Here is a 14,577-nt window from a genome sequence, read left to right on the forward strand (position 1 = left end):
CAGCACCATTCCTCAGATACCGAAGCAGTCCATGTCCAAATGCAGCAAGACCAGGACAATATCCAGGCTTGGGCTGACAAGTGACAAGTAACATTCGCAAGTGTCAGGCAATGACCCTCTCCAACAAGTGTTATGATCCCCAGCTGAGGTTACCACTGCACAAGCCTGATCCCAGGGTGGAAACTTTAATGTTTAAGTTTGATTTGTATTTCTGTATCTGTGTGTTAAGAAAAGGTCAAGTTGAGTTTTAGTTTCATTTTAAAAGGTGCCTGTATTTCTAATGAGAGTTTTACGACTGTCGAAGCTAAGTTAAACAAACAAGAGTAGAAAAACTAGGTTGTTGCTTAGCGACAGGGGTCCAGAGAGGCAGGTCCCTCCCACAGAAACACACACAGAAGAAACTAGAAACTGATGCCAACCTCGCCGTTGGCAAAGACACGGTCACAGTCCTCCCCTGCTGTTCAAATTGTGCAAGGGATCAAAGCTCAGACATCCCCCCCCCCCCCCCCACCCCGTGTCTTCACTCTCTCCCTCCTGTTGTGGGCTGCCTTCTCCTGCATAAAGATAGATAGACGGATTGTGAGCACCTATGATAAAAGAGCAGGTCACAAGCTGCTAATTCTGTGGCTGCTAACCAACTCATGACTCCCTGAAACCCAACCACCATCTACAAGGCACAAGTCAGGAGTGTGATGGAATACTCTCCACTTGCCTGGATGAGTGCAGCTCCCACAACGCACAAGAAGCTTGACACTGTCCAGGACAAAGCAGCCCGCTTGATTGGCACCCCATCCAAAAACATTAACTCCCTCCACCACCGACGCACAGTTGCAGCAGTGTGTACCATCTACAAGATGCACTGCAGAAACTCACCAAGGCTCTTTCAACCCCGTGAGATCTACCAGCCAGAAGGACAAGGGCAGCGGATGCATGGGAGCAGCAGCACCTGCAAGTTGCCCTCTTCTCCACCGCATGGCTGTGCCTTCACTATGGCTGGGTCAAAACCCTTAAGTTGTCTCGCTAACATCACAGCGACATGGACTGCAAAGCAATAAGGCAGCAACTCACACCCTTCTCAAGGGCATTTAATGATGGGTGACAGAAATGCTGGCCTTGCCAGTGATGTCCAGGTTCCATGACAGAAACACAAAATGAGTGGTGATGTGAGTTGGGAGAGTAGAAGGCTCACTTACCCCAGCAGAGCAGATGAGATCATTCACATGCACTACAGGGTGGTCCTCCTTTAGACCCCATGGGCACTGACCGCCATGGTGACCTCCTCTCAGGCTGGTGTGATCAGTCGGCTGGGCCTTCTGCAGCCATCCTTGGGGAGGAGGACATCCTGCCTTTCCTGCATAGCCTCAAGGATAGGTTCCAGGGATGCATTGCTGGAGCAGGGAGCCTATGCTTGTTGCCTTCTCCTGCTTATCCTTCTTCCAGGGTCCTGGGGCCTTTCATGAAGGCATGTCCGAGAGCCTTTTAAATATGGCGTCTGGACATCACGGCGGGGTGGCCAACTTCCAGAGTCTGCCCCGCCATGACACTTGACGCAAACCGCACGCACGGGTAACTAATGAGGTGGAGAGTGTATGGCTGCGCGTAACAGACTGCCCATTCCACAGTGAGAGTCACCTTGACTTTCTGTCCACAACAGACCTAGAGTGGGTGGGGATGACTCTGCCCACAGTATTTATCTGGCTAGTGTAGTCCTGTTTCTGGTCAATGGTCAAATGCTGCCTTGCTCTCAAGGGCAGTCACTCTCTCCTCACCTCTGGAGTTCATCTCTTTTGTCCATATTTGAACCAAGGCTGTAATGAAACTGGGCATTAGTGAGCTGGTTATTGCTAAGCAAGTGCCCCTTGATAGCACTGTTAATGACCCTTTACATTACTTTACTGATGATTGAGAGTAGACTGATGGGACGGTAATTGGCCGGGTTGGATTTGTCCTGCTTTTTGTGTACAGGACATACCTGGGCAATTTTCCACCTAGCCGGGTAGATGCCAGTGTTGTAGCTGTACTGGAACAGCTTGGCTAGGGGCACGGCAAGTTCTGGAGCACAAGCCTTCAGTACTATTGCCGGAATGTTATCAGGGCCCATAGCCTTTGCAGTATCCGGTGCCTTCAGCCATTTCTTGATATCATGTGGAGTGAATCGAATTGGCTGAAGACTGGCATCTGTGATGCTGGGGACCTCCGGAGGAGGCCAAGATGGATCATCCATTCGGCGCTTCTGGCTGAAGATTGTAGCAATTGCTTCAGCCTTATCTTTTGCACTGATGTGCTGGGCTCCTCCATCATTGAGGATGGGAATATTTGTGGAGCCTCCTCCTCCAGTGAGTTGTTTAATTGTCCATTACCTTTCACGACTGGATGTGGTAGGACTGCAGAGCTTAGATCTGATCTGTTGGTTGAGGCATCGCTTAGTTCTGTCTATCACTTGCTGCTTCCTCTGTTTGACATGCAAGTAGTCCTGTGTTATAGCTTCACCAACTTGACACCTCATTTTTAGGTATGCCTGCTGCTGCTCCTGGCATGCTCCTTGCTCTCTTTATTGAACATGGGTTGATCCCGTGGCTTGATGGCCATGGTAGAGTGAGGTATAACTGGGCTATGAGGTTACAGATGGGGTGGTCGAATACAATTCTTCTGCTGCTGATGGCCCTCAGTGCCTCATAGATGCCCAGTCTTGAGTTGCTAGATCTGTTCGAAATCTATCCCATTTAGCACGGTGGTAGCACCACACAACACGATGGAGGGTATCCACAATGTGAAGGTGTGACTTTGTCTCCACAATGACTGTGTGGTGGTCACTCCTGATACTGTCATAGACAGATGCATCTGAGACAGGTAGATTGGTAAGGATGAGGTCAGGTATGTTTTTCCCTCTTGTTGTTTCCCTCACCACCTGCTGCAGACCCAGTCTAGCAGCTACATCCTTTAGGACTCGGCCAGCTTGGTCAGTAGTGGTGCTACCGAGCCCCTCTTGGTGATGGACATTGAAGTCTCTCACCCAGAGTACATTCTGTGCCCTTGCCACCCTCAGTGCTTCCTCCAAGCAGTGTTCAACATGGAGGAGCACTGATTCATCAGCTGAAGGGGAGGTGGTAGGTGGTAATCAGCAGGAGGTTTTCTTTATTGGGTCCAGAGTCAACATTGTGGACTCCCAGGGCTACTCCCTGTCAACTGTGCCATGGCCTCCAGTGGCTCTGTCCTACTGGTGGGACAGGACATACAAAGGGATGATGATGGTGGTGCCTGGGACACTGTCTGTAAGGTGTGATTCAGTGAATATGTCAGGCTGTTGCTTGACTAGTCTGTGGGACAGTTCTCCCAATTCTGGCGCTAGCCCCCTGACGTTAGTAAGGAGGACTTTACAGAGTTTGCTGTTGTTATTTCCAGTGCCTAGGTCAATGCCTGAATAGCTGACCTTCTAAGTGCTCGTTGAGTGGTCTGTCTGGTTTCATTCCTTTATGCTTTGTAGGGGTTTGATACAACTCAGTGGCTTGTTAGGACATTTTGGAGGGAAGTCAAGAGTCAACCACATTGCTGTGGGTCTGGGATCTAATGTAGGCCAGACCAGGTGAAGATGGGATCTTACAACAATGGTTTTGGTTTAACTAGCTTTTTAATTCCAGATCTATTAGTTGAATTTAAATTTCACCAGCTGCCAAGGTGGGATTTGAACCCATGTCACCATAGCATTATGCCTGGGCCTCTGGGTTACTAGTCCAGTAACATTGCCACTACACCATCACCTCGATAGCTCTTTCAAAGAGCCAGCACAGTCAAGAAGTACCGAATAGCATCATTCTGTGTCGGATCATTCCATGTCCACTCCTCAATCCAGCACTTGTTTTTGTTTGCTATATTATTATGGTCAGTGCTCCTTGGAGCTTTCCTCCTCCTTTCCTTCCAAGTGGACGACACACCATCCTCTACATTCTTCCTGTATTACAGCGCGGGCCCATTGTACTGCCTCCTATTGCCCCAGGAACCTCAGCTTGTAGGCTTTATGACATGTCACCATCTTTAAGCTTTTAAGACTCCAGTTTCGCATCACTTAATCATTAGTTCCGAAACTACCTCACCTTTTATTTTTAACGTTAGTGATGCCCTGCCCTTTGTCTAGGTTCCTCTACATAAATTAAAAGATGGGTGAGTCAGGCAATGGCGTGGACCCATTTTGTACTCTGAACATTCCCTGCGTAGTTAACAGATTGTCACCCCCTAAGGACTCGTTGAATGGTGGCGGTCGCTGCCTCCCTAGGCAATATTTATTGTCCACCCCTAGTTGTCCTGATGATATTAAAACTCAACCACACTGGACATGAGCTACATGTTGGCAGTTGCAGATAGGAGTGCTTTGTTCCCTTCCCTCAAGGACATCCAAGAAACAGTTGGATCTTCATGACAATCCAGTAGCTTCCACCATCATTTTACAGGTGCCAGCTCACAAATTTCCCCAAATTCAGTTGCACAGTTTACCATAAAAGCAAAAAACTGCGGATGCTGGAAATCCAAAACAAAAATAAAAATAAAAATACCTGGAAAAACTCAGCAGGTCTGGCAGCATCTGCGAAGAGGAACACAGTTAACTTTCGAGTCCGGATGACTCTTCAACAGAACTAAGTAAAAATAGAAAAGAGGTGAAATATAAGCTGGTTTAAGGGGGGGGTGGGACAGCTACAGCTGGATAGAGGGCCAGTTATAGTTGGAGATAGCCAAAAGATGTCATAGACAAAAGGACAAAGAGGTGTTGAAGGTGGTGATATTATCTAAGGAATGTGCTAATTAAGGGTAGAAAGCAGGACAAGCAAGGTACAGATAGCCCTAGTGGGGGTGGGGTGAGTTGAAGGGAAGGGATCGAAATAGGCTAAAAGGTAGAGATAAAACAATGGATGGAAATACATTTAAAAATAATGGAAATAGGTGGGAAAAGAAAAATCTATATAAATTATTGGAAAAAAAAGGGGGGGAATCAGAAAGGGGGTGGGGATGGAGGAGAGAGTTCATGATCTAAAATTGTTGAACTCAATGTTCAGTCCGGAAGGCTGTTAAGTGCCTAGTCGGAAGATGAGGTGCTGTTCTCCAGTTTGCATTGAGCTTCACTGGAACAATGCAGCAGGCCAAGGACGGACATATGGGCATAAGAGCAGGATGGAGTGTTGAAATGGCAAGCGACAGGGAGGTCTCGGTAATGCTTGCGGACAGACCGATGGTGTTTGGTCTCTCCAATGTAGAGGAAACCGCATTGGGAGCAACAAATGCAGTAGGCTAAATTGAGGGAAGTGCAAGTGAAATGCTGCTTCACTTGAAAGGAGTGTTTGGGCCCTTGGACGATGAGGAGAGTGGAAGTAAATGGGCAGATGTTGCACCTTCTTCGGTTGCATGGGAAGGTACCGTGGGAGGGGGTTGAGGTGTAGTGGGTGATGGAGGAGTGGACCAGGGTGTCCCGGAGGGAACGATCCCTATGGAATGCCGCCGGGGGGGTGAAGGGAAGATGTGTTTGGTGGTGGCATCATGCTGGAGTTGGCGGAAATGGCGGAGGATGATCCTTTGAATGCGGAGGCTGATGGAGTGATAAGTGAGGACAAGGGGGACCCTATCATGTTTCTGGGAGGGAGAGGAAGGTGTGAGGGCGGATGCGTGGGAGATGGGCCAGATACGGTTGAGGGCCCTGTCAACCACCGTGGGTGGAAAACCTTGGTTAAGGAAGAATGAAGACATGTCAGAGAAACTGTTTTTGGAAGTGGCATAATCAGAACAGATGCGACGGAGGCAAAGGAACTGAGAGAATGGGATGGAGTCCTTACAGGAAGCGGGGTGTAAGGAGCTGAAGTCGAGGTAGCTGTGGGAGTCGGTAGGCTTGTAATGAATATTGGTGGACAGTCTATCACCAGAAATTGAGACAGAAAGGTCAAGGAAGGGAAGGGAAGTGTCAGAGATGGACCATGTGAAAATGATGGAGGAATCATTGGAAGCAAAATTAATAAATTTTTCCATGTCCAGACGAGAGCATGAAGCAGCAACGAAGCAATCATCGATATACCGGAGAAAGAGTTGTGGGAGGGGGCCAGAGTAGGACTGGAACAAGGAATGTTCCACATACCCCATAAAGAGACAGGCATAACTGGGACCCATGCGGGTACCCATAGCCACACCTTTTATTTGGAGGAAGTGAAAGGAGTTTAAGGAGAAATTGTTCAGTGTGAGAACAAGTTCAGCCAGACAGAGGAGAGTAGTGGTGGGTGGGGATTGTTCGGGCCTTTGTTCGAGGAAGAAGCGGAGAGCCATTAGACCATCCTGGTGGGGGATGGAGGTGTAGAGGGATTGGACATCCATGGTGAAGAGGAGGCGGTTGGGGCCAGGGAACTGGAAATTGTTGATATGATGTAGGGTGTCAGAGGAATCAAGGATGTAGGTGGGAAGGGACTGGACAAGGGGAGAGAGAATGGAGTCAAGATAGCAAGAAATGAGTTCCGTGGGGCAGGAACAGGCTGACACGATCGGTCTGCCGGGACAGTCCTGTTTGTGGATTTTGGGTAGGAGGTAGAAGCGGGCCGTCCGAGGTTGGGAGACTATCAGGTTAGAAGCTGTGGAAGGAAGATCTCCAGAGGAGATGAGGTCAGTAACAGTCCTGGAACAATGGCTTGATGTTCAGTGGTGGGGTCATGGTCCAGGGGAGGTAGGAGGAAGTGTCTGCGAGTTGACGCTCAGCCTCTGCGAGGTAGAGGTCAATGCGCCAGACAACAACAGCACCACCCTTGTCAGCGGGTTTGATGACAATGTTGGGGTTGGACCTGAGAGGACGGAGTGCAGTAAGTTCAGAGAGAGACAGGTTAGAATAGGTGAGAGGAGCAGAGAAATTGAGACAACTAATGTCACGCCAACAGTTCTCAATGAAAAGATCAAGAGAAGGTAAGAATCCAGAGGGAGGGGTCCAGGTGGAGGGAGAATATTGGAGGTAGGTAAAAGGATCCGCTGAACGGGGAGAGGACTCCAGCCCAAAGAAGTGAGCATGGAGACGAAGGCGGCAGAAGAAGAGTTCAGCATCGTGCCGAGCCCGAAATTCATTGAGATAAGGGCGTAAGGGTATGAAACTAAGTCCTTTGCTGAGCACTGAATGTTCAGCATCGGAGAGGGGAAGGTGAGGGGGTATAGTGAATACACGGCCGTGGCTGGGATTGGAAGACGGGTTGGGGACAGAGGTAAGGACTCCATCCCATTCTCTCAGTTCCTTCGCCTCCGTCGCATCTGTTCTGATGATGCCACTTTCAAAAACAGTTCCTCTGACATGTCTTCATTCTTCCTTAACCGAGGTTTTCCACCCACGGTGGTTGACAGTGCCCTCAACTGTGTCCGGCCCATCTCCCGCGCATCCGCCCTCACGCCTTCCTCTCCCTCTCAGAAACATGATAGGGTCCCCCTTGTCCTCACTTATCACCCCACCAGCCTCCACATTCAACGGATCATCCTCCGCCATTTCCGCCAACTCCAGCATGATGCCACCACCAAACACATCTTCCCTTCACCCCCCTGGCGGCATTCCGCAGGGATCATTCCCTCCGGGACACCCTGGTCCACTCCTCCATCACCCACTACACCTCAACCCCCTCCCACGGCACCTTCCCATGCAACCGCAGAAGGTGCAACACCTGCCCCTTTACTTCCCTTCTCCTCACCGTCCAAGGGCCCAAACACTCCTTTCAAGTGAAGCAGCCTTCCACTTGCACTTCCCTCAATTTAGTCTACTGCATTTGTTGCTCCCAATGCGGTTTCCTCTACATTGGAGAGACCAAACGCAGACTGGGTGACCGCTTTGCAGAATACCTTCAGTCTGTCCGCAAGCATGACCCAGACCTCCCTGTCGCTTACCATTTCAACACTCCACCCTGCTCTCATGCCCCCATGTCCGTCCTTGGCCTGCTGCATTGCTCCAGTGAAGCTCAACGCAAACTGGAGGAACAGCACCTCATCTTCTGACTAGGCACTTTACAACCTTCCAGACTGAATATTGAGTTCAACAATTTTAGATCATGAACTCTCTCCTCCATCCCCAACCCCTTTCCGATCCCCCCCTTTTTTTTCCAATACTTTATATAGATTTTTCTTTCCCCACCTGTTTCCATTATTTTTAAATGTATTTCCATCCATTGTTTTATCTCTACCTTTTAGCCTATTTCGATCCCTTCCCTTCACCCCACCCCCACTAGGGCTATCTGTACCTTCATTATCACATTCCTTAGATAATATCACTACCTTCAACACCTCTTTGTCCTTTTGTCTGTGACATCTTTTGGTTATCTCCAACTATCAATGGCCCTCTATCCAGCTCTCCTTGTCCCACCCCGCCTTAAACCAGCTTATATTTCACCTCTCTTCTATTTTTCCTTAATTCTGTTGAAGAGTCATACGGACTCTAAACGTTAACTGTGCTCCTCTCCACCGATGCTGCCAGACCTGCTGAGTTTTTCCAGGTATTTTTATTTTTATTTTTGCACAGTTTACCATGATGGGATTGGAATTTAAAACCCTAAACGGTTCCATAATCACTGGACCATTGGACTTTTCTTAGGAAGCGGGATAGATAGATGTTCTGGGATGACATGGGGTAACACCACCATCACCACTCAGACACCAGGGGAGGATTTTCCCCTCGTCGGGTGGGTGCGGTGGGCGGGCCCCGACTGCGATTTCACGTTGGCCGGCCAATTACCAGCCAGCCAGTGTGAATCGCGTGCTGAAACACTCAGTGCTGCCGAGGTTGGGTAGGGGGAAGGAGGGTGAGTGCGGAAGTCGGCACTGGGGAGCACGCAATGAAAGCTCCCTGAAGGCACAGGACTGCCATAGGGAGCTGAAGATTTTTAACTTTACAAATTGAGATTTCAAAATCAAGGAAAACATGTCCCCTCGTGTGACTCTGTTAGAAATGAGTTCTAAAAGTTTTAATATATTTTTTAAACCACTCTTCGAAATCACATCCCGCCTGTGGATGAGTTTTCGCAAAAAATGAAAAGGCCGCTTGGCCTATTCACCCACCAGCCAACTGTAAGGCTGGACGGACAGGGAAAAATTCAATTGAATTAATTTATTAATGGGCTTAACAACCCTCTTAATTGTCGGCAGGTGTGCTACTGACTCCCGCATGCGCCTGCTGACTGAATTATCGTGCAAGTGCGCGATGACTTCGGGACGCTTGCCCGACATCATCACGGACTTTCACGCTTGTGTGTGCCGGGCACGCGCCCACACACTGAGGCAAAAATTCAGCCCTTGTCTCATAAATATATTTCAGTGCTTGATGTGACCAATTTTTTTACTTTATTCCTCTCCCCATCATTGACTTCTCTCTCTTCCACTGATCACCCTTCTAAACTTTATCTTGCTTTGGATTCTCCCCTCACCAACCCCTTTGTAATGTATCCAACTTTGGAAAGCTGAGCTGGGCATCGATTCCCTGTTTGATCCAGGCCTTCTCAGCCACCATTGGCCCTCTGCTTGGGATTCATAGCTGAAGCTTCTCCTTGCTTTGCCAAGAATCATTTTCCAAATCCTCCACTGAACCCAAAATCATCAAGTCTAACTCTGCTCCAAATCCCTTCTTGCTGCCCGTTCTCCCATCTCCAAGATGAAGCACATGGGTTTTTTGTGAAATTCACAGTGCTGTACAAGATGTTGCTGTTCCCTTAACCCTTGAGGTAAACATAGGATTTGATGCTTTTGTATCACTTAAATTATGTTACAATGTGCTGGCTCACCCTGAATAAATTTGCAATTTCTGCACAGTCCATAGTCAGTTAATTCTTCACAGCTGACTCTTCCATATCCAGTCACAGAGAGTTCTAGCTAGAAACCAGCCCTGTCTGAGGAGGAGAGCGAGGATGTTGATAATGATGTAAGTAGACTTGCACTCTGGCCTTACAGACTCAGGACATGGTCTGGGCTTCACACTGTGTTGCCAAGTGACAGGAGGATTGGTACAAGCATGGCAGGGTCCCTCAGGGTGGTATCACTGAATGGCACCAGGTAAACGGAAAGACTGCCTTGGGCACCTCAGACACAGTTGACAGGATGTTGACCTTTCAGCACCACACACACACACACACACACACCCAGACATACACGCGCACCCAGATACACATGCACACCCAGACACACACACCCAGACACACATACACACACTCACACCCAGACACACATGCACACCCAGACATACACACACACACACGCACATCCAGATACACCCAGACACACACACACGCGTACCCAGACACACACGCACACCCAGACACACACACAAGCACGCACACAACCAGACACACATGCGCGCACACACATACCCAGACACACACTCACACCCAGACACACACAGAAGCACACACACAACCAGACACACACGTGCACACACACACCCAGACACACACACACACACACACCCAGACACACACAACCAGACACACACACAACCAGACACACACACACACACACACACAAAACCAGACACACACACACATCCAGACCACTCACACACACATCCAGACCACACGCACACACATCCAGACCACACACACACACACAAACCCAGACCCACATACACACTCAGACACGCGCACACACACACACATACACACCCAGACACACACACGCACTCCCAGACAATCAGGCACACCCAGACACACACAGAAGCACACACACAACCAGACACACATGTGCACACACACACACCCAGACACACACACACACACAACCAGACACACACACACATCCAGACCACACACACACACATCCAGACCACACACACACAAACCCAGACCCACACACACACTCAGACACGCGCACACACACACACGTGCACACCCAGACACACACACGCACTCCCAGACACACACACACGCACACATACACCCAGACACACATGCGCACACACATACACACACACACACATCCCAGAGACACACGCGCACACACACATCCAGACCCCAGACACACACATCCAGACCACACACATACATAAACCCAGGCCCCCACACACCCCTCCCAGACACACACACGCACACCCAGACACACATGCATACCCAGACACACACACCCAGACACACACACACACACACACACATCCAGACCACACACACACAAACCCAGACCCATGCACATACACACTCAGACACACACAACACCCACACACACGCGCACACACCCCCAGACATATATGCACGCACAGACACACACACACACACACACACATACACACACTATACAGAAAAGTAACACTGGCCAAGTCTTTGGGCCACTTGAACAATCTAGGAAACTGTGTAGCCTGGCAACATCGAGACATACGGTGACATTAACTAGTTTGGCCCAGCAAAGCGGAATGAGTAGGTGGCTCTCATGAAGATTGATGAGGAAAGAGCTAATATCTTAGAAATGTAGCCATTGACAACTCTCTTGCTCTCTCTCTCACTATCTCTTGTGCTTTCTCTCAAGTGCTCTGGAGGCCAATCTGCTGGTATTTAGTGAGGCAGAGGGTGATATCTCACAACATCCCACAGAGGAACCTTCAAGTGAAGATGCCACTAAAAAGCTTGGCAGCCTGTCCTTAGTAAATAGATGTACACTGTCTTGGGTGAACATTTCTGTTCATGTTTTTAAAATAGTGAACAAAAAAGTCAAATGTTGGTGAGACACAAAGTGACCTTAATGATGTCTTTCATCAAGTGACCCAGTGAAGGAGCTGTCCTCTTCTTGTGGAAGGAATCTTTTTTATTTAACAGGGGGATTTTGTACAATCATTTGATAATACTATTCATTTCTTTCAGTTCTTTGTCTGCTGTCTTCATTCTTCCTCAAAATGCCACCATTCCCATTTATATGCAGAATGGAAACCTGTTGCACATGTTACCTATTCAGCCTTCAGCAGCTCAATGGGTAGCAGTCTTCCCCCTGGGTGACGAGGTTGTGGGTTCAAATCTCCAGAGACGTGGGGCTGAATATTATGGACGGGGGGTGGGGTGGTGGTTTGGGCAGATGGCTCGTCCCTCTTCCCCCGCACCCGCCACCCAGGAAGCAAAGTCGGCGTGGAGCTGTCCCGCTCCACACTGTCCCGCCTTGCAGCCAAAACGTACTGTGGGTGGGCTAGAGAGGGGCAGAGTGGGACTCGCGCCCCTCACTGGGGAGGAAGTCCCGCCCTCGGAAGCTGTTGGCCAATCAGATTGGATCAGTCCCGGCAGCGCCAAGAGCGCATTAGTGGGCGCTGCTGGGACCTCTGAGAAGGCCCATGGATGCCTGGAAACAGGTAAGTCCGGGCTCTTGGGCAGGTCGGGGGTGGAGATGGTGGGTTTAAGGCAGCGGGCGGATAGGAAGAACAGGGGAGTTCTATCTTGGGGGTAGCCCCTGAAGATAGAATCACCGCTTCCTTCCTGCCCTTTGGAGAATTAAAAAAGAATCAGGCTGCCCACTCCCGCCTGACTACCCACACCAACCATTTTATGGTGTGGGCAGTGTGTTATCAGGGTCAATTGGCTTGGTAACAAGCCCAACTGACCCTTGATTATCTATTTAAATATGGTGGGTGGGTTTCCGATTTCAGCGCCTGCCCACCACTCTCCCATATTATGGGGGTGGGAGGGAAGGTGGTGAGCTGAGAAGGTAGTGGGGTAGGCACCTGCCCTATTTTACTTGCCTCCCTGCCCCTACTGAAAACATGCCCAGCAGGGGCACATAAGATGCAGATCTTGAGCACAAAATCCAGGCTGACACTACAATGTAGTACTGAGGGAATGCTGCACTATCTGAGATGCTGTCTTTGTACATTAATCAAAGGTCCTGCCTGCCTGCCCCCTCAGATGAAGATAAAAGATCTCATGGCAATATTTGAAGAAGAGCAGGGGAGTTAATCCCAGGTGTCCTGGCCAATATTTATCCCTCGAGCAGATTATCTGATCATTATCACATTCCTGTTTGTGGGAGCTTCCTGTGTGCAAATTGGCTGCTGCATTTCCAACATTGCAGCAGTGACTACTTCACAGAAGCATTAACAAATAGAATTTGACACTGAGCTACATAAGGAGACACGAGGACAGATGACCAAAGAGATAGATTTTAAAGACCTTATAGGAGAAGTGAGAGGTAGAGAGATGGAGAGGAGATAGAAAGGTTTATGAAATGAATTCCAGAACTTAGGGCCTTGGCAGCTGAAAGCAAGGCCACCAATAGTGGGGGGATTGAAATTGGGAAGAGTTGGAGGAGTGCAAAGATATCGAAGGTTCAAGAGCCAGGAGGAGGGGTTACAGAGTTAAGGAGGAGGCAAAATTTGAAGACGAAGATGAGAATTATACAAAGCAGGAGCCAGTGTAAGTTAGCAAACACATAGGTGATGGGTGAACAGGATTTGGTGTGAGTTAGGATACAGGCCTCAGAGCTCTGGATGAACTCAAGTTGAGGTGGGCTTGGAGTTGGGAGGCAGCCAGGACAGTCCTGGGAAATGCACGAGGGAGCACTTCAGCAGCAGATAAGCTCGGGCATGGGTAAGGTCAGGTAATATTGTGGAGGTGAATGTAGGCGGGTGCACGCCCAACCCACTCGAGTGTGAAATAACGGGTGAGCATCCCATGGGGTCAGAGGGTGTATGCTAAACTTGGAAGCGTGCCCGCCAACAATTCAGAGGGCAATTAAGCCCATTAATGGCGCAATTAGCAGAGATTTTTTGTTGCCCGTCCATTGTTATGGTTGGCGGGCGGGCAAATCGGCCAGGCAGCCTTTGCATTTTTCAGGAAACCTCATCCACAGGCGGGATGAGGTTTCTATGATAAATTAAAATAAAAATAAATTTCTGTGGACAGCATTTTTATCTCCTTCATTTTCAGGTGACTGATTATGCAGCTTGGACACGTTTTTCTGGTTTCTGCGACCTTTATGTTAGGCTGTTCAGATCTTTAGCTCCCTGAGTCAGCTCTCTGCCTTCAGGGAGCTTTCTGTGAGCTCTCCCCTGCACCCGCGCTAACTTCAGCGCTCGCCCTCCTCCCACCCCCACCCCGGCAGCGCTGAGCCTTTCAGTGCGCGTTTCACTTTGGCTGGCCAGCATTAATTCATGGTCGGGCCAATCGCAGTCGGCAGCCTGTTCCCTGGCCGATCCTGGTCCCGCCAACACGCCCGCTCACCAAACTGAAAATTCTGCCCCATGTCTCCAGTGTGCCTGTATGTTGTATGTCCAAGTGTGCTTTTGTGAATGCGTATGTCTGTGTGTGTGTGTGTGTCTGTGAGTATGTGTGTCTGTCTATGTGACAGTGTGTGTCTGTGTTGTGTGTGTGACTGTGTATGTGCGTCTGTGAATGTGAATGTGTATTTGTGTCTGAGTATGCGCGTGTGTGTATGTGTGTGTGAGTATGTGTGTCTGTCTGTGTGTGTGTGAGTATACTGTATTTGTCTGTCCGTCTGTGTGTGCGTGTGTGTGTGCGTCTGTGTGTGTGAGTATACTGTATTTGTCTGACTGTGTGTGTATGTGAATATGTATGTGTTTCTGTGTGTGTGTGTGAGTATATGGGCAGAATTTAGCCCTTGTTGGGAGAGCTGGGCGGG

At 49.2% G+C, this 14,577-nt stretch overlaps 1 protein-coding gene across 1 annotated transcript in view; it reads left to right on the forward strand.

The window, feature by feature from the left end:
* The window catches only part of pnp6 (purine nucleoside phosphorylase 6), an 82,280-nt gene that overhangs the window by 24,129 nt on the left and 43,574 nt on the right, over positions 1 to 14,577 (forward strand). The window lies entirely within an intron of this gene.

The sequence above is a fragment of the Cetorhinus maximus genome, chromosome 6, assembly GCF_964194155.1.
Source record: "Cetorhinus maximus chromosome 6, sCetMax3.hap1.1, whole genome shotgun sequence".
Lineage (NCBI taxonomy): Eukaryota > Metazoa > Chordata > Chondrichthyes > Lamniformes > Cetorhinidae > Cetorhinus > Cetorhinus maximus.